The 19,200-nt window shown below is 42.3% G+C and overlaps 1 protein-coding gene across 1 annotated transcript in view; it reads left to right on the plus strand.

Moving 5' to 3' along the window:
- The window catches only part of timeout (timeless circadian regulator timeout), a 42,264-nt gene that overhangs the window by 13,594 nt on the left and 9,470 nt on the right, over positions 1-19,200 (plus strand). The window lies entirely within an intron of this gene.

The raw sequence follows: 19,200 nt of genomic DNA on the forward strand, positions 1-19,200 counted from the left end.
TCGCAATCAGTGAGGCGCCGCGTATTACGCAAATTCAGTTCAAATAATTACCGACGAGAGCCTGTAATGCCCTTAATACGTGACTTCATTAGGTTCCTTTTTAAAACATAAATATGTATAAATACGTTAGCCAATTAGCATCCATTTACGCTCTTGCGGTTTAATAAATTTCTTGTGAAAGTGACATTTCACTTGTACGGCTGCTCGTCATTTCTTTTGAAACGCGGCCTCTGCGTATATGAGCGTGAAACGAGTCCATCGGCAGCGTGACCACTCGCTCTCGATGACACAATAACACCGAGACTTGTTTTTGCACCACCGCAGCCCGGCCAACCGGCGCACTCGTTTAGTGTTTTGCGTAGGTCTCGCATTATTTCGCTTTAATAGGCAAATTACGTTATTGATGGCAGTCACTAACGGCATTACACGAGAGTGGGGCCGCGCAGTATTTACATTCACTCAGCGGCCGCGGACAATCATAATAATAAAACTGTCGGGCTGGGAACGGAATGCTAATTGTCGCGTCCGCTGTTATGACGACATTATCAAATTCTAACGGCCCAGCTGTGCGATTTTGCGTTCAAAATATTTAATTTGACGCACTTCCCCAGAGAGTGGAATGAGATGTGGCCGCAAACGCAAAGACTGGAAGGCTGCAGGGAGATGAAGTTATAATTAGTTGGCTTTACAACACTAGACTCAAGGGTAAACCCCTTTTCGTCCTCCCAAAAACCAAAATTCCTTGCGATTTGCCTATTTTTACTCGCAATAAATAAAATTTGCGTGGAAAATCTCGTTCAATCGTGCGAAACAATGATAAACAAGCAAAAATCCAGCCCCCGACATCGAGATAAATCTCCATTTACAGCGCGCGCATGCATTATTCACTTGTCAAAACTCAAGAGGGAAAAAAGGCGACGGGAAAAGGCCTCGGCAGACAACATGAATACATAGACGGCGCAATTTTTACATTCAAACAGCGCTTTCCACAGTTCGGACGGAAAAACAGCTCTGCGCGCATTTCTATCTGTCTGTCGCTTTTCCCAAGCGTATTTGGAATATAAAAAAGTTTGAGCTGAATATCGGCCTCGCTAATTCAAAGGCTTCCTCCATTCGCCATTCGAGTGGGAGCTGATTAATTTCCAGTTTGCTGAAAGGGAATAAAATCTCTAGTGATGTTTTCTGCGCGCTCTAATGCGCCGCCAGCGAGCAGATGAAATGAAACAGCGACGAGAAAGGAGTGGTATGCACTGCACACAGCTTATAATCATGCGAGAGGATACAGCTAACACGAGAGATTATTTTTTTACTAACTAACAAAAAAACACGCGATGTGCATACATGGCGTCAATCCGGCCTGAAAAGCCAAATGAACTTATTCCATTTCAAAGGAATCCGAATCCAGTCCTTTCATGGATTTTGCGCTTAAAAGGTGTTGCAATCAGTCGCTAATCCAATTCCCCCGCTAAAAAAACGCCATTCGCAATGCGCAAAATGGATCGCGGCGGCAGCGGCTCGGGTTTTCAATAAATTGGTGACGCTGATGGAATACTGATGGATCGGGCGACAGGCTGGATTAAAATTTGTCCGGCCTCGAGCCGAAAAGCGAAAAGCGGCGCGATGCAATCAATATCAAGCTGCGTGCCGAGTGTTTATTAATATGCAATGCGTGATTTTTGCCGGGGATTAATTAAAGCAGATTTATTTCAGACAGACAGGTGAGAGCGGAGGGTGCACGAGCTCGAGATTAGCTCCGGGCGGCTAGGGGCTCCGCAGCGATGAAAAGCTGAGCAAATTAATTGACTGCACTTCCTGCGTCTCTCCGAGCGTAATTTAATTCCTGAAAGCAGACATTTTGTTGTAAGGGAAACGCAACGAGGCAGCTTTAGAACGGTTCTCGCTCAACAAACTTCTCTTATAAATCAGTCAAAAACAGCGTTGCCTCTGTAATAATTTTGTAATTTATGTTCAACCAACTATTTCAAAAGCCTGCATGTCTGTCTTTCACGCGTTTCAAAAAGTAAACTTCTGCTACGTACCTTTAAACAGCATTTTTTATGGTTTTTGGTCTGAAAAGAGCCTCAAGAACGTCGGCGACCAATCAGAGAGAAGGGATCTGTCCTCTGATTGGCTCACGTGCCTGTTACTTCCGCTAACTGTCGCTGCGGCGCTGCTGTCTCGATCATTAGCCAATCAGAGGACCGCTCACTTCTCTCTTGTGGCAATTTAAAAACGCCGAAATATCAGTTTTTACGTTTCCACTTATTAAAAAATTAAATTCCAGTTCTTTTAGGTAAATTCTTTAAGCGTGAAAGAAAAATAGCACTTCTGTCGGAAAAGTTCGTTTAATAAAACAGCTAATCGAGTCTTAACATCCCCAGTGTGGCGCTTAAGCTCCACTAAATTTCAATTAATAACAGAGACGCGGGCTTGTTTTTATTTAAAGCGCGAGAAATTAACGTCAGACGGAAAGTTTCTGCCCAATCGGGCAGCTCGGCGCGAGGGAAGCGAGCGAGCAGCTCACATAAATTATTTTGCTTTGGCGGGCGTTTAGCTGAAAAGGAGTCAAGTTGGAGCATTTTTCATTCCACGCACTATGCATGATGGAAAAGTCCGCTTTTTGCGGCGGCCGCTTCTCCGCCTCCCGGGCCGTCCTCGTTATGCAAATTTCTGCCTGACGGAAATGGATACACATTTATTATACAAGTTGCAGAGCTAGCTTTTCAATGAACGTCCGAACTGGCACCAGAAAAAGACCAATTCCATTTGTAGGCGGCCTAGGGGAATTTCGTGGATGGCGCACGGATGCGGTGGAAGAAGTATAAACTCGATAAAAACTCACGCTGCTCTGTCCTCAAATTGAAAAGGAAAAGTACGACAATAGGGTGAAATAAGAAATATTCTTCAAGACGCAGCTCTCGCACTCGTGCTGTTAACTTTGCGCAAGTAACAAAAAGAGCCTGCGGTAAAGGAGGAAAAAAGACAATGTGATTCTGTCCGGAGATGGTAACTTAAACAATAGAACGGATTTAAAAATGCACAAGAGCTTAAAAGAATTTGTATGAAACACTTAAAACCTTAAAACGGGAGTTGTCCCAAAGGAAATGGTCCGGAATAGAAGTTTTTGGATTATTTCCGGTTTGGAAAACTTGCAGCCACCCCAAAAGAAAAGAATCGATACAGGGCGACAGTTGAAGATTTTTTGAATTGTTGGATGCAATAAACAATTTTTTCTTCTTTCGGAACTTCAACAGTAAAAATTAAAATTTTCTCCAAAGTTTCCAGCGCTTGACCACATTTTCTTGGCAGATTTCGATTGCTCTCGTCGAAATAGCATGTGAAACCTTTTAGGGAAACTCTTTGTTGTGAAATAAAATAGGATTTCTAGTAAGGAGACAATCTGACCATTAGCTAACTTTGCAGCCACTTGTCTCAAAACTTTTTAGTCAATTTTTGGCAACAAAGATTTTTCAGAATTTTACAGTATGATATCCTCTTTAAATCAATTTTCTTGATTGTTCAGGCGAGTATGATATTAATTTTTTGGTAAAACAATCCGGGCTTTGCTAGTTGTGCCGCTTGACTGATTTTTAGAAAATATCCATTTTGCGTTACATCCGTGATGATAAATTCCCTGTCACTTTCCGCTTTTTCCTGCAACCATGGTCCAACTTTTCAATCTCAGCATGAAAGCGAGACGCACGCACAATGCTAATCAGCGTGCTGGCGCGGAAAATTCGGCAACCAGCGTTTTTGCAGCCGATCGAAATCTCATTTCGCGTAAATATGATACAACGCGGCGTGCAAATCGAGGGAGGTGCCCCTTTTGCCGCGCGGCGTAAAAAGTCTGCAAGGAGAGGCACGAATTAAAAGTTCATTTTTCTCGGCGCGACTTAATGGTGCAAAAAAATCGGCGACAGCCAGCCAGCAAGCCAGCCTGCATAATGCGCGGAATTATCCGAGCGCGCTTCAATAAATCAGACGAGTTGTCAGCCAGCCGAGCGGCCCGCGCGCGCCAGAGTTGCTGACAAAAACAAGGAACACGTCTGCGAAATCAATGTTTCTCGCTGAGCGCAAAAAGTCTGTCGCCCAGAGTAATGTGCTCTCGGTTTTTAACGACAGAAATTAAGCGCTTTACGATTCTTTCTTTCTCCCCTCTCAGCGAATGCATTCGATTTTATATATCATGTAGAGAAAAGAGTTTCATTAGGCCGCCTGATTGTGAGTCGAATCAAGCGAAAACTGCTCTACTTGTTTGACGCTTCATTTGAGATCATGATCCATTTCGGCCTTTGATTGAAAATCCTCTTGATCGATTTCTCTGCTACGCTGACTCTGGTATATATTACATTTTTCAAAGCTTTTTCTGATATCGACCAGATATTGTAGTCGTAGTGAGCCCCCTGATCCATGAACATCTTACTTTATTTCGACGTCCGACTTGTGTTTCGAAAGTAAATAATCCATTATTTTTTTTTTAAATTCCTAGTCCTTGGTAAAATTTTGTTATCATCTTCAAAAGAGGTAATACATCTGTCAAATCGACTTCAATGAAGATAGGCTTGCCCCTGTTCTATAGAATGCGGTCGACACGAGTCTTGTGAAACTGCAGAACGACATTCGTTCCGCTCTTGGCGGCAGTTTCCGCCTCTGCTGCGTAGAATGCAATTCCTTGGCCTGAACATGTTTGCCCTTCAGTACGGAGTAAGTTGTCGTTTCTCGTGCACAAACTCGAACATGAAACCCAGCACAGATAAATTTCTAAACATCCTGGTAAGGAGAGCGAAATAATCGCCTTCTTCGTCTCGACAATAATCCTGAGTCGCGATCGTTTGAATAGCGAGCGCGGGCTTCTGTCGATGATGCGCTGCTCGAGTGCACTGCACACATTTTCAAGAGCTGCATATATGCACGTATAGTGTATTATAATCATTGCAATAACAACACGGGCTAGCTTGCTCTCGCTGGTTAGCGCGCAGACAAAGAAGAGTGGCTCATGCCTCACTCACAGCAGCCACTCACTCACTCACTCTGGAGCAGCGAAACAATGATATGCGCGCCGTTGTGAAAACAAAGCGCCGGGCGAAATTGCATTTGCGTTTGCCTTTCGCATAACACCGTACACATTATTTATAAAATATGCAGTGCGCTCGGCGCCGGAATCAAATATTCAAAATGCACTCGTTGCGCTCATGAATTTTGCATTTTGATCGCGGAGCTGCCGCGCGTTTTTGCATTTTGCATTGCGCCTTTCTGTGTCAGTGCATTTCGTGTTCCGACATTGTTTGAAACTTGAACTCCTTCCCAACATGCATAAATAAAATACCACGGGGGTTTCATTTTTTACAGTGCCAGTCGATTCCTGAGGGTCGAATTAGGTTTGACAGCCGAATCATTCAACATGACCAGCCGAAAATCGGCAGATAGGTAAATACCGTGATTTTCGCGGTTTTTATTTGAAATAAGAACGCCAGCGACCAATCAGAGAAAGGAACGGTTCTCTCTGATTGGCCGAATCGAGACAGCAGCGCCACAGTGGCAAGGAAGGTCAACAAGCAAGATGACTCGCTTCCACTGGCGTCCAAACCAAACCAATTCCTTCTCTGATTGGTCGCCGGCGTTCTTGTTGCTGAAATTATCGGTGTTTTCGTCGTGTCGATTTGCCTGTTCTGATTCGACCCTCAGGACTCGATTGTGCTTCTCTTAAAATACAAAATCGATGTAACGGTCTTGTTCACTGCTGCACAAATTCATTTAGTCCTGGTGAAATCTGTAAAAAGCATTTTAGATGTCGGAAGTAGGTGTTGAGCGCTCGTTCCGACGATTCAGCTGGACGAAAAGTGCTCCATTCACATGCAAATTGTGCCTGGATCGTCCTCCTCGGTGGTAAAAATGGGATAGAGGCCGCCTTTTGCCAGATTTGGACATGATGAATGCGATCCGCCCCCGACAGGAAAGAGCTTCTGCAGATAACAAATGAATTGGCCAAGTGGAGCATAAACAAGTCGTTCCTTTTTGCCCAGCATAATGCATTCGCCGCTCATGTGTTGTGTGCTCGCTGCCTTTCGCACGACGACGACATAAAGCGAGCGATCGATTCCCGACTGGAAGCTACTCTGCCAACAAATATTACGTCTCCATTATGCCCGGAGGCCAAACAGTAAGCAAAGCGATCGTTCCGAACGCTGCAAGGGGCAAAATTTCCGCTGGGTGCCATCTTCAAAGCAAAGCAAATTGAAAGTATCTGTTTAAAGCGCAGACTCTTTGTGAAATAAAGCGCGTTTACGTTGAGATCTCGGTCTGCACTTTTATCGCGAGCGCACAAAAAATTCCTCGCTGAACGAGACACAAAGAGACAGTGAGCTCTATTGCCTTTGAAGTCTGAAACTTTCCACGCGTAGACCTCTCGACGGCAGCGTGACAAAATTCGACAAAGGAAGGCTGCGTTTCCGGTGCCAAAAAGAGCCTGAAGCACTAAACTCAAACGGCCGGCCGCGAGATTTTGATTTTCCCCCACTTTATGACTGCCACAGCCGCAACACTCGGTGATGGAAACAACTTTTTTCATGCCTCCGCTCAAAGCAAACGAGAAAAAGGATAAAAATTTACAACAGTCGAGTGTTTGACATTCCATTTTGCAAAATGAAAACTTTTTTGCGGCATGCAGCCTGACGGCTTTCATTCCGCTTGCAATCCCCGATATTAAATTATGATGCGTGCGGCAAGGGAAGGGGGTGCAAATCGCATTTTTCATTCTTGTTCAGGCACAGATAAATGTTGCACTATTTGCTGGAAGTCTGTCAGGGAAGTTGAAATGCCAGAGCCAGAGGGGAAAAAGCACAACGCGATTAAAATGCAACTGACACGATAATTGACGCCTTGTCTGCAACTTTATGAATGTTTAACCGTATTAATTATCCGCATCAGATAAAATTTATCTGTTTAAACTAACTGGTAATTCCCATAGTGTTCGAATCCACCAATAGATGGCGCCAGTGGTTTCTTTCGATTGCGATTTAAGACTCAATCCTGGAAAACAAAAATCAATCCACGATTCTACGGCGGTTGGCTTAACCGATTTTGGTTTTCAGCACGTCAAAAGAAAATAAATTAAGTGAAGAATGCACAGTGGCAGGATTGCGTCTGAAATTGCAGTGCAAGTGCCTTAAAATCCAAAGTATATGGTCGCGCCATCTGGTGAATTGCAGCTGTAAATATGAAGTGGTTGCTATTCAACCCGTCTGGCACATTAAGGAGAGTTCCCTCAAAAGAGGAAATGCTCAGTAACCTATCATCTAGTTACTCCTTGTTGAGTCAAGAGCTTGCATTTGGCGCACACCATATACCAATTAAGATCTGCTCCTTTGATTTCACGCTGCAGAAGATGAATGGCCTAAACAATCCAGCACTCAGCGCTCGGTCCACAAAAGACCGTGTTGGGGGTTTATTGTGGCCTATCGTGCCAGTTAAATAGGGCTGGGAAATTTAGACGAACGACAATTTTTTTCTGAGCTTCAAATCATTGTAGGACCAAAATAAATCTTCGAAATAACCATTAAAGTGAGTAAATTGGTCAGGGCTGTGAAAAAATACGTTTTTTTTGTTCGGGAAATAGTCAAATTTTTTAAAGGTCTTTAGATTAGATTAGACAAAATAAAATATCTAATTTAAAAATCGTCTAAAAAAGACGACCCCTGTATTTTTTCATAGCCCTATATATACAGATAAATAATTCACTCGAGACATTCAGTTGGCGTGTCTATTAGCCCACGTGAGTGTCAGCACAATTTCAGTCCAGCGTTGGCGGAGTTGATGGGCGCGTGTCCCAGCCAAGACAATGCGCCCGCCTGTCACCAAGCAAGCAGGCCTCGTTTTCTCCCTCGTTCTCCATCCGTCCGTCCGTTCGTCCGTCTGCTCGCTCATTCGTGCGGTGACACGAAATTATCAACACTGCGCCACTCCGCCGGCCGAACTGCGACACCACTGCCCCGGACACTTTTAATCATCGGCAAGCGCACAATAACCGTTCTCTCTCTCTCGGCCGTCTGCTCCAGATGATTTCTCTAATGGCAACCGTTCGTGCTGATACTGCATGACCTCTGATATAGAGAAAATAATTATTTTTATCTATCCTAGACAGGGTTATCCAATTTTGCGGTAAAATGTGTTTTTTTGCGCTAGAAAAACAGCTGGAAAAATCACCAGTTTTGTTTTTTTCCGAATTTAACCCCAAAAAGGTCACATTTTCCGGAAAAATGCGGGTTTATGCGAACCCTGATTCTAGATACTGCGGAAAAATAGTACAATTAAGCTTTGGGATTTAAAATATTCTCGGTTAATACCAAGGTAATTACTCTGAAATAGGATTTCCGGAGATTTACAATTCAGAAGAGGCCGTCTTCTATTTTAAATAAAGGTCTGTAAAGGCACTGTATGCATTCCACGCTGGGGGCACGAGAGACATAATTGGTGCGAGCGGCCGCCTTCGGCTAATAAATATTCATCGCCGCTGCGGTCGCATTAAAGGAAGAGCGGCTGGGCCCTACTTAACGTCATCATTTGATAAGAAGCGAGTGCGCCTTTTGCGTCCCCAGCCTGTTATTTTCACTCGCTCGTGAGCATTAATACAGCCATTTTCCATGATTTGATTATGAACGCTCAGTTGGCCAGCTCGAACTACCGTAATAGTGGAACAACTCAAAGTTTCTAACCTTCCACCAGGTATATAGGGGTTACAAACTCTCAAAGTGGATTTGAATTTTGTTGACAACAAATAGCAAGTTCTGATTCCTCGAGAGATTAAAGTGGATCGATAGAGGGCGACGGTTGAAAATTATTTGAATTGTTGGATGAAATAAAAGGACTTTGTTGAAGTAAAAATTCAAAATTTTCCAGCGCTTGACCACATTTTCTTGGCAGATTTCGATTCCTCTCGTCGAGATCTGTCCAACAGCGTAAGAATCCTTTTAGGGAAACTCTTTGTTTTGAAATAAAATCGGATTTCAAGTAATGAGACAGTTTGACCAATTGCTAACTTTGCAGCCACTTATCTTAAAAATTTTTGCGGTCAATTTTGGCTTCAACTGAATCCTAAAGGATGAGTTCGTGCATGGGCAACAAGCATTTTCCAGGATTTTGCAAAATTTGAGAAATAAATCGTGGTTTCACAATAGGGAGACAATTTTTGACTAAAAAAATCAAATTTTCAGAGAATGGCGCCATTGTTAAATCCCTGGCTCTCTCGATTCCCTTGAAATTTAGGTTTACCGGGAAATAATGAAACGCCACCCCTCTCTACACTTTAATGCGCAGGTCGCATTTAACAAATTTGAACAGGCTGCTCTTGTAATCTGTGTGAAGTGGTTGAAACCGCCTCTCAAATTGTCAGCGAGGCGCAAAAATTAAGAACCCTCGAAAAGATATCATCTCTGTCATGCTTGACAGAAATGCGTCGAGCCAACAAAAACAAAGGCACATAGTAGAAAGATAAGGCGCACCTCGGCGCACGGTATCGAGTGGCGATGGCGGCGGCGGCTCACTCACTTTATTAACGCTCCACGCAGCTCCGTGGACCAAGCCGGCCGTGGAATGAATGCGAGCTTATCCAGGGACGTGATCTCTTTGGATCCCTCCCCAGGCACTTGGCCCTCGATAATAGCAACCCTTGATTGTGCCCGGCTCAAATTACGCAGGTGCAAACTTCCATGGCTCCCTCGGTGCACGCGAATTTGCATTTTGAGTGTTTGTCTTTGAGCCCGTTGGCTGTTTGCCGAACGCGACGCACACGGAGCCGCCGCTTTCTGCATCTGCACCCCTGAGCGGAGATGACCGCCCCGGTGCCGCAGGGGGGTTGATTGCGATGCTGACGCCTGTTTGATTTCGCAAGCGGAAAATTGGTCACTCTGGAGATGGTTGCGAAATATCGGACTGGCACGCACGGGAATTGATTTTGTCTAAGTGTGTTTGACAATTTGATTTCAAACGCTAAAGCTGACAATTCATAAAATTGCTGACGATTTTTGAATGCAGCTAAAGATGGAGTCCATTGTTTAATCAATAAAATAATCGAAAATGAGAAGATTTACCGTTTTCTAAACGATAAAAATGAAAATTTCCTTTCAAATTTTTCTTAATAGTAAAATCCACTTAGAAAATCGATTAAACACAAATTGAACGTTGGAAATATATTAGATTTTAAATTATTGATATCATAAAACTCGTCCAACTGATTTTCTATGAGTGGAAGAGGGTGTAACTACATAAATAAATAAATTGGATTGACACGTGTTGCAAAGCGCGGGAAATCGTAAAACCTAGCGTTTTCATTGAAATTTTCAGCTGAAATGCTAACTATTTTAATGATTAACCAGTTTTGCAGGAAAAATATTCAAATGCTTAAAAATTAATTTATTGTCCTAAACTTCATTGTGGACACATACAAAAAATAAAAAATACCATTTATGCAACCTGCTTGGCAGATGTGTCAAGCCGGTTGCCTAACCCAACATTTTTCAGTCACCAGTAAGTAAGTGGTCGAATTTTCTCCCCCCGCCGGGCTGATATAATATAATATATGTATTCCATGCGGCGGAGGCAGCATGATTCCGGGGGCTAAAAGCGTAAAATCGTGGGTAATGAAGCCATTTTGACATAGAGCGCGTGGGTGGGCGAAGGAAGACGAGCAAAGTTAGATAAACGGGCGTCGTTGGCGAACGGGGCGTGTCATTATCATAATCATCAACGTTTGACGACACCCCTAAACAACAAAATCGTCCGTGTTGAGCTGCGGAGAACGAGTGCGCGTAATTAGATTTATGGATGACAGCACGCGCTGATTAGCATGATAACGGACCGCATTAGCGATGCGCTCACGTGCGACGAGCGCGGCTCGATTCGATAAGGCGGCAGGAACAATCGATCTTTCCGCACACATTCTCGCTTCCGCGTTCGCGAATTTAATCATCTGTCAACTCGTAAGGCGGTGATTTACAGTGCGTGCTGCAGCAGGCATTGTAATTCAATGCGGCCCTCTTCTACCCTTCTGCCGGGTGATAATTCAATTTTTCCGCCTAATGCATAAATTCAATAACACACGCGCTGCTCCAAGTCGCGCGGATAATAACCTTGTGCGCTTCGAGTGCTGGATTTTCTTTATATACTCCTTTTTCCTCTCCAGTGCTGCCAAGGAATGAGGAAAACTTCCGCACTTATCCGAACTGACATGACTATTGAAGACGTAAACCATAAACAACCCTCTACTGCAAATAATTCAAACCTGAACGAGATGTTTCACAGCTGTCTCAAAATGGGATCAAAATTTAGATCTCAGTAGTTGCCTTTTTTAATTCTAGAGCAGTTTTTCGCGAATTTGGAGTTCGATTGGACAGGATTTTGTGGTGTTGAAAATATTAGATTACACTTTTATTAAATTTGCTTGTTGATAGATGGAGAAATTTGAAGTTCGGATATATGGGGGCGTTCCCTAGTTCTCAAAATTCCAAAAAATCTAACTTTTGACTGCGTTGAGATATCACTTTGAAATTTGCACTGCCCGACCTAGTATTCGATCCTGAACAACTTTTCTATTTACAATAAATTTGCAGGTTCAAGGTTAAGGTCACCTTTCGCGGCCTTTTTTTCGAAAATTCAAAATTAAGGGTAGTCCCCTTCGACTTTTTTTTGGTTCCAAGTCTGAAATATAGCCCGTGAAACTATGCACATGTACACCAAATTTCATAGCTGCAATCGTGATATTTTTGCTGCAATTCGAGTTTGAAAATTAAAAACCGGCTCGAGGCCGCTCATCCGCACATGCGCAGTTCGCCTCTCGTTCGTTAAGTGTATTTTTCGCATTTTATTTGCTTAGACACGTCAAGAAGGCCTAGGGTGGACCTAGGAAGATCGAAATCGACCTTTAGGGTCTGTCCCTGACGTTACCCTGATGTTAAAAATGTCGTAAATTTCCCATTTCATCGAACTTGGTGTCTTTTCATAGGTTTTACCGCTGTAAAGCTCAAATAAAAAGCCAAAACTGCCGAATGACAATCCTGAAACTGGTTCTTGAAGTAATTGTGGTAGCCATTAATCCTGACGTGATGTTATAAATGATTAAAATTTGTAATCTTAAATTTTTTAAATAATCCAAATGTTTTTGAACGCATTTTTCCTTTAAAATTTTCAGTCTTCGATTTTAATATCTTATTGTTAGATGAGAAATGAAAATCAAACAGCCGAGATGGGCCATCTCTCGGGGTTGCCGACTCAAATAGATGACAAAAGGGTCGAGATAAATTGCGCAAGAGAGTGAGAGGTGTTGGATTGCGTCTGGCAAGCGACTCGAGTTTCCAACTCGGCGAGCAGCCGAGGTATCCACTTTAATTGAGTCTTGCGTTGACAGGCTGAAATATAATGGTGCATCAGGAGTGCGCTGCCTCCCGCCGGCTGGGGTAGCGAAGCTGTGCAAAATGAAATATTGACACAGCCGCGCACGTAATAACCGCGAAAGGCTCATGGCCAGCGAAAAAGAGACAGCAAACGATTGTTTGCGCGCACTCTCTCTCGCAATTTGATCAAAGCAAAGTTCAAAGACCCCCGGCCGGCGTTGCTCCACATTCCTACGAGTTTTGCTTGCCGCGTGCGCGCTCTTAATTAATTAAAACACGCGCGTGCCAGGCAGCAGAAGTGGAAACGCAAAACTTGCCTGCTTTCGCTCAAAGTTTGATTAATCACATTATGCCCGGGGTTATATCGAGATGGCCTGCTCTGGCGATTATTATGGACGGACCAGCTCTTGTCTATTCCATTGACGGTGAACTTGACCAACAAGTTTCACTAAGACATGAACATACAAGTTCCAGACAACAACTTGCGCTGATCGCTTTAGGACACAAAAGCAGCTTAAAACGATAATGTATTAACTTACAATGTTCTCGTAGTTAAAGGCTTTCTAAAAAAAAAAAAAAAAACTAAAAGTGGCATAGAAAAAAATGTTAAATTATACGAAATTAAAATTTTTTATTTAATTTCTATTTTTTTAAATTTTTGAATGAATAATTTATAAAACACTTTTAGCCTACAAACGTCCGTATCAACTTTTACAACTCCAGCTCAATAATAGCTATTATTTTTTATGAATATTTTAAAAAGTGATACGTATAACACCGTTGTATATATTTTTATTTCTTTATATATCTGTAACTTACTATCCACTAACTTATACAATTTTAATCCATTTTTCTTTATTTCTAGTCATAATTATTATTAATTTGTTTCCTGAATTCCTTTCCACTTGAGATTCTCCAGGGAAATTAAAAGTTTTATGCTAATGAGCCTGAGAATCTACCGGCGCAGAGTAGATAAAAAGTGGGGTCCACACCGGCTCTATTTTTAAATAAAGGATAGCATTATACTATAACAATAAATCATCCCTTTCTCTGGCTTATTTCACATTCAAATTCACGAAGGGAAACAGCTTTCGCCGAGCCAGCCGCAATTTCCCTCTTTTCCCTGCTTGCCTTTTCATTGGCTGACAAAACAAGGAGAAAACGAACGCGCCCTTGGCTCGACAAAAGAAAGCAAAGTGGAATTCGCCGCAAATCCCGGAGGACGAATTCCCCGTCTGGCCCGAGCGCAACCGGAGCAAAAAATTGAATGCAAATTAGACGGGTGGGAAAATATTATTCTTTCATTTCGCAGCTGGATTTGGACGCAATCGGGGGAGAGGGCGCCGAGCTAATCCCTACGGCCGCTCTTAGACGTTAATAAATGTCAAGACTTCACAGTCTCGACGTAATCCCACCCGAAAATAACCAACTTTCGCCTCCTGACGGATGCTTTCTTCGCCTACAACACATGTTATGCACGCAACGCGACGGCCCCAAATCAAATTAACACACATCTTGTAGAGAGAATGCACTAGAAATTCTCAAAATTTCATTTTGACCTTCATGTTAATGTTGGGAAAGAGCTGAAATTGTTTAAAAATTTCGCAGAAAATCGGCATGTTGTCTCCCTACTGTAAAATAACGATTTATTTCACAACTTATGAAATTTTTCCTCAACATTTGCACGAGCGAGATCAAAATCAAGAAATTACTACATTCCAATCATCGCCAATGGATAAAACCTTTTTCCAGCACCAAAGTGAGCCCAAAAATCCATTGTTAGAGTTTTAATGCGTGGTGAATGGGACAAGTTGTACACGAGTTTGGTGTTTAACACGACTACTCCTTGTTTGCCACCCAGCAGGCAATTTGTTTATCTGCACACAAAATTCGGAAAGCGCGTGTTTTCTGTCGGAGCAAAAATAGAAACTGCCGCCAGAGTTGCTCTGTGAATTTTGTTTAATATTTCGCGAGATTGCAAACAAATGTGTGCACGCAGTTACGGCCGCGCTGATAATAAAGTTATTCTCTCCCCGCTCTAATATTTGCTTTAATCTTGCACAGAATTAATTCAAATTTGCCATGAGACTCGACGCGCGCTGCGTTATTATGAGCAAACTCCTCTCGATATTAAACACACTTATGAGGGAATTTGCATAATTACAAAGCAGCCCTCGACTTTCTGCTTCGGCGGAGAGAGAACGAGAGAGAGAGAGAGAGAGAGAGAGAGAGAGAGAGAGAGAGAGAGAGAGAGAGAGAGAGAGAGCAGAGAAAGTGGATTTGTTTTGAGTGTTCTCATCTGATATGAAGACGTAAGTTTGCAATTTGCCGCTTGAATCGCACTAATTATTAACGCAGCTACTGCTTTGCTGTGGGGTTGTTTTCCACAAATCAAGGATGCAAAACAGTCGCATTAAAAAATTCAGTGCAGTGGTAAAACCCGTTTTTTATATTTTTGCCAGTTTCTTCAGTTTTTAATTAATTTCTCGACTTGAAAAATTGTCAGCGATCAATTTTTGAAGAAATCGTGGCAGAAAATAGTAGTTTTAAAGAAAAAAATCTGCCATGTCCTTACCGACCGCAAATTTTAGATTTTCACTTGGAAAAAATGGACAAAATTAATTTCTTGCGCAAGAAATTGGTAAAAAAACCATCGGTGAAAAAAACCGGGTGGTAAACAAATGCAACCCTACCACAAATTAATGGAGATTAATGAGAGATTGGGAGTTTCGTTATTTTTTAGAAGCCTCCCCACACCGAGGTCCTTGATTGAAACAGAAAGTACGTATTCAAGAATGGTTTTTCTGTTCCTAGCCTTACCAGTTCCGTCAGCCATATTCCTGTTTTTTCTAGATTTTTTTTTAAATTCCGTATAACAAAATAGTTATATCAATAAATAAATAGGGTTGTGATTTTATATAAAGATTATTTATAAATAATAATATAAATATTATTTAAATATAAGAATTTTGAGTGGAATTGTAGACGTGAACACTTTTTAGGCTAAACATTTTGGCACATAAAAGAAATATAACGATTTTTCTGATATCTATGAAAATAAAAAAGATTTTGATTGTTTTGAAACAATATTCCTGTCTTTTCCTGCTGAAATTCCAGGAAAAAGCAGGAATTCTTGTTTCCTGTCCTGAACAGGCACTGAAACGCCTGAAATTTGTGGAAAAGGTGCAAAAACCAGCAAGTGGCGCCTCCTACCAGCCATCTTTGACATTAAACAGCCAGTTTTAGGTCCCCAAGTTGCTCAAATATCTCCTCCTGAGAATGGCCAAGTGCACCAACGGCTGATCAAACAGCTCAAGGATCTTGATAATAATTAATTCTAATCAAACAAGGGCATGCTGTTCAATTGTTCCTGAAATCTTGTTATTACTATCGTCAGTCTGCTCGCCAATTGGAAATCCTTCAAGTGCGCGCATGAACCGCGAACTGCGTCACCACAACATGAATGATTGACAGGTTCGGGCCTTGGGGGTGCGCTCGCTTGAGCGAAAGTGATTAGCGCGCAATCGGCTTAAACAGCTCGCGTAGCACGCAAACAATCCGCAGCTCTGACGATCGTCTTGCGAGGCGAGCTTTTTAGTGCAGGAACATTTTCAAGGGGACGACAAAAGAGCTGCCAGAGCATATCGAGATTAAAAGTTTGCGCATTCCTTCCGCGGGCTCACGACGAGGCTGTGTTGGTTCGTTGCTTGCTGTTTGGGAGTATTTCGGCCGTGGCAGCCGCATAATCTCGCTTGCACTGCAGATAAAGAGGCTCATTGTGCGGTCGCATTGTTCTTGTGCTAACTAACTATTGTAAGGCAGCAGATACGCGCGGCCGTGGTGCAATAACAGCCTCGTACACGCACTCGCCTCAATAGCCCGCTTAATAAACCTGCGATGTGCCGGAGTGCACAATACGCCGTGTCAAATTTGACGGTGAAAAGGTTTTTTCGATCCTTGTCTCCGTCTAAATTTAGTTGGCAGATTTCACCTTGTGTTTTCGGAATTGGTATTTCCATCAAAGCCTTCTGGATCTGGAGAGGGTTGGAAAAACCCATTGCATTGCAAAAAATTGTTTTTTTGAATTTTTATTAAGATAAAAACTCTAATGATGGATGACAAAAAATAGGGGTTTTTACAAAATCAGTATAAAAGCCATTGTTTTCACCAAAAGACCAAAAATTTTAACACTCATCGTCATTTTCCCTAAACTTCAGACTTTTTGGCGCGAAATGTGACCTTTTTGGGGTTTAAAGACTGTCTTTGACGAAGTTTCTGTGCACACCAATTGATTTTTGACGGTCGAATTAGGTTAAATGGATATTTTTTCCGACCAAAAAGTCGAGCGCGACTTACGAACTTTTTTCCTGCCAAAACAATATAAATGTGAGAACTGCGCATGCAGAGCTGACTAGAACTGACAAAGAAGTCATTCGTACAGGCGCAAGTGCTTAAACCAGCTCTGACGCATGCGCAGTTCTCGCAAATATTATTTTGGCGGGAAAAAGTTCGCATGTCGCGCTGGACTTTTTGGCCGGAAAAAATATCCACTTTACCTATTTCGACCCTCAATAATCGATTGGTGTGCTCAGAAACTTCGTCAAAGACGGTCTTTAAGATCAAAATTCATGATGGATGACTAAAAATAGGGAATTTCACCAAAGCCACTGGTTTCACCTACATACAGACCAAAAATTTTAACACTATCAACGTAATTTTCCAAAATGTCTCATTTTTTTGGCGCGAAATGTGACCTTCTAGGGTTAAACTCAGAAAAACCCAGACTGGTAGTTTTTTCCAGCTAGTTTTCGCGCATTGCAAAATTTGCGAACCGTCCTTTTGGAGGCCTACTCATAAGCATGACGTGTTTTACGAGTGGGTGGCCCATTTTGGCCATTTTAAACGAATGGATTATGAATTAATAGTAGTCTTTTAAATAGGAACAACACGTAGTTTGTGTTGTTTTAAACGCCAACTCGCTGACTAGAAGCGATTGCGAGTGGGAGACGCATCATTGTATTAGCGAGTTTTGCTGTGTGTGCGTCTCGCTGGCGCTGCCACTCGAGCAGGAGCCGTGAAGTACTGTTGAAATTAAATGCACCCACGTCATGTTTCTCTCCTCCCGCTCTCAAATAAGTGCCAAACAGCACAAAATCCCAAGGAAGCAGTTCGGCACGTGGGTTAAAGCCCAAAAGACTGATTCGACACGATCATTCTTTGATGATCTAAATCAGGAGTATTTTTTCCTCTCAAAATTTCGTTAATTTTAAACTTCATAAAATTACCCGCGAGTTTTTAGTGTTTTTGTTGACATTTCGCTCGAATTTTTCCTCAAACGAGCCGTACAAAAAAGGTTTCTGATTTTTTTATTCCCAACTTTGGTGCATTTATTAGTTTTTGTTTAAAACACCTGGTGTGCTAGCACTTTCTCATCTTGCACTCTTTATTGATAGAAAATTCTCGGCGAGCTGAACTCGTGCTGTCGTCACAGAGAAGTATTAAAAAAGTTTGCCTAAAAGCAAGCGTCCGTTGCGCTAAAAAATAAGCAGTTTCTTGTTCACAAACAGGCCGATAAAACGGCGGCTGTAAATCAAAGTTTTATCATTATCCGATACACACGCGTTAAAGCATCTTTTTGCTCGAGGCGCGTAAATCGAGAGAGTGCAAGCAGGCGAGGCGCGTAAAATTGATAACTCTGCGTGCAGGCAGCGCCGCGACTTTTAATAAGAGAAAAATGTTTGCAGATAAGCTCTAATTCTTTTTTTACGTTATTATATTATGCCGGCGTCTCGTTTTCATCCGGGGAAAGAATATTGAGTGGAGCGCAGGCGGCTGGCTGGAATTACACTCGGCTTCGCACAGCGAGGCGCACAAACGGAGGCATAAAATTGCTAATTTAGCGCGCGAGGGAAGGGGCTCCTTTGCCGAATGAGTTTTGTTGGAGTTTGCCTCTTGTATTTATGAATAATTTAAACAAGTCGCGCCCGCTCGACTCAAAATCCTGTCTTCAACTAAATTTTTGACGACGTTTACTGTCTTCAGCGCGCTCGAATTCTTGTTATTTCATTTTTCCTCCTCTGGTGTTCATCCCCCTTTTGTCCCTAGTAGCACCAACAGATGTTGAGAATTTGTTGCAGAAATTCATCCGTTAAAAGATTTTCGAGAGTGCTACAGATCGACTTTTTGGCTCTGTGATACGTTTGTTTACTGCAACAAGTTTTAACTTTATTAATTAGCAATGGAATTTCATTTTATACAGCGCCAATCGATTCTTTGAAGTCAAATTAGGTCAGTCGACACGTGCCGAAAATCGGTGGAAACGAAAAAACCAAAGAGAAAAAGTGCCAGAAGCCCGCCGCCATATTGTATTCCCTCAGTTACGCCCCCTCATCATTTCGATTTCAAGCACATCAAAAAATCGGCCAAAAATCTAGTATTTTTTAATACTAAATACCCCGGTGCCAAAATTCGAAGGAAATCTAATTTGCTCACAATCACAGTCCAAAATCCACTAACCTAGGTTACTTAGAATAATCCATAATTGAATTAACTAATTGACATTCATCCGGCTGAGGCACGCGGGGCCAGACATGAGTTATAGGTGGTGTAATCTCTCGGCAATACAAGGTAAAAGCATTATTTCGAATTATATTCCACATGTCGAACTCGCTGAGAACTTTCCAGCGCCAAGCACACACAACATAAGCCTGATCTAATTCTGATTTGCTTTTCTCCGGTGAGCCCAGAGGCAAATGAGCCGATCTCTGCAGGGTGTATCTTGAAACTTTGTTGGAAACAGGCTTGCGGCTGCAAATTC

This window comes from Cloeon dipterum, chromosome X, assembly GCF_949628265.1.
Source record: "Cloeon dipterum chromosome X, ieCloDipt1.1, whole genome shotgun sequence".
NCBI lineage: Eukaryota > Metazoa > Arthropoda > Insecta > Ephemeroptera > Baetidae > Cloeon > Cloeon dipterum.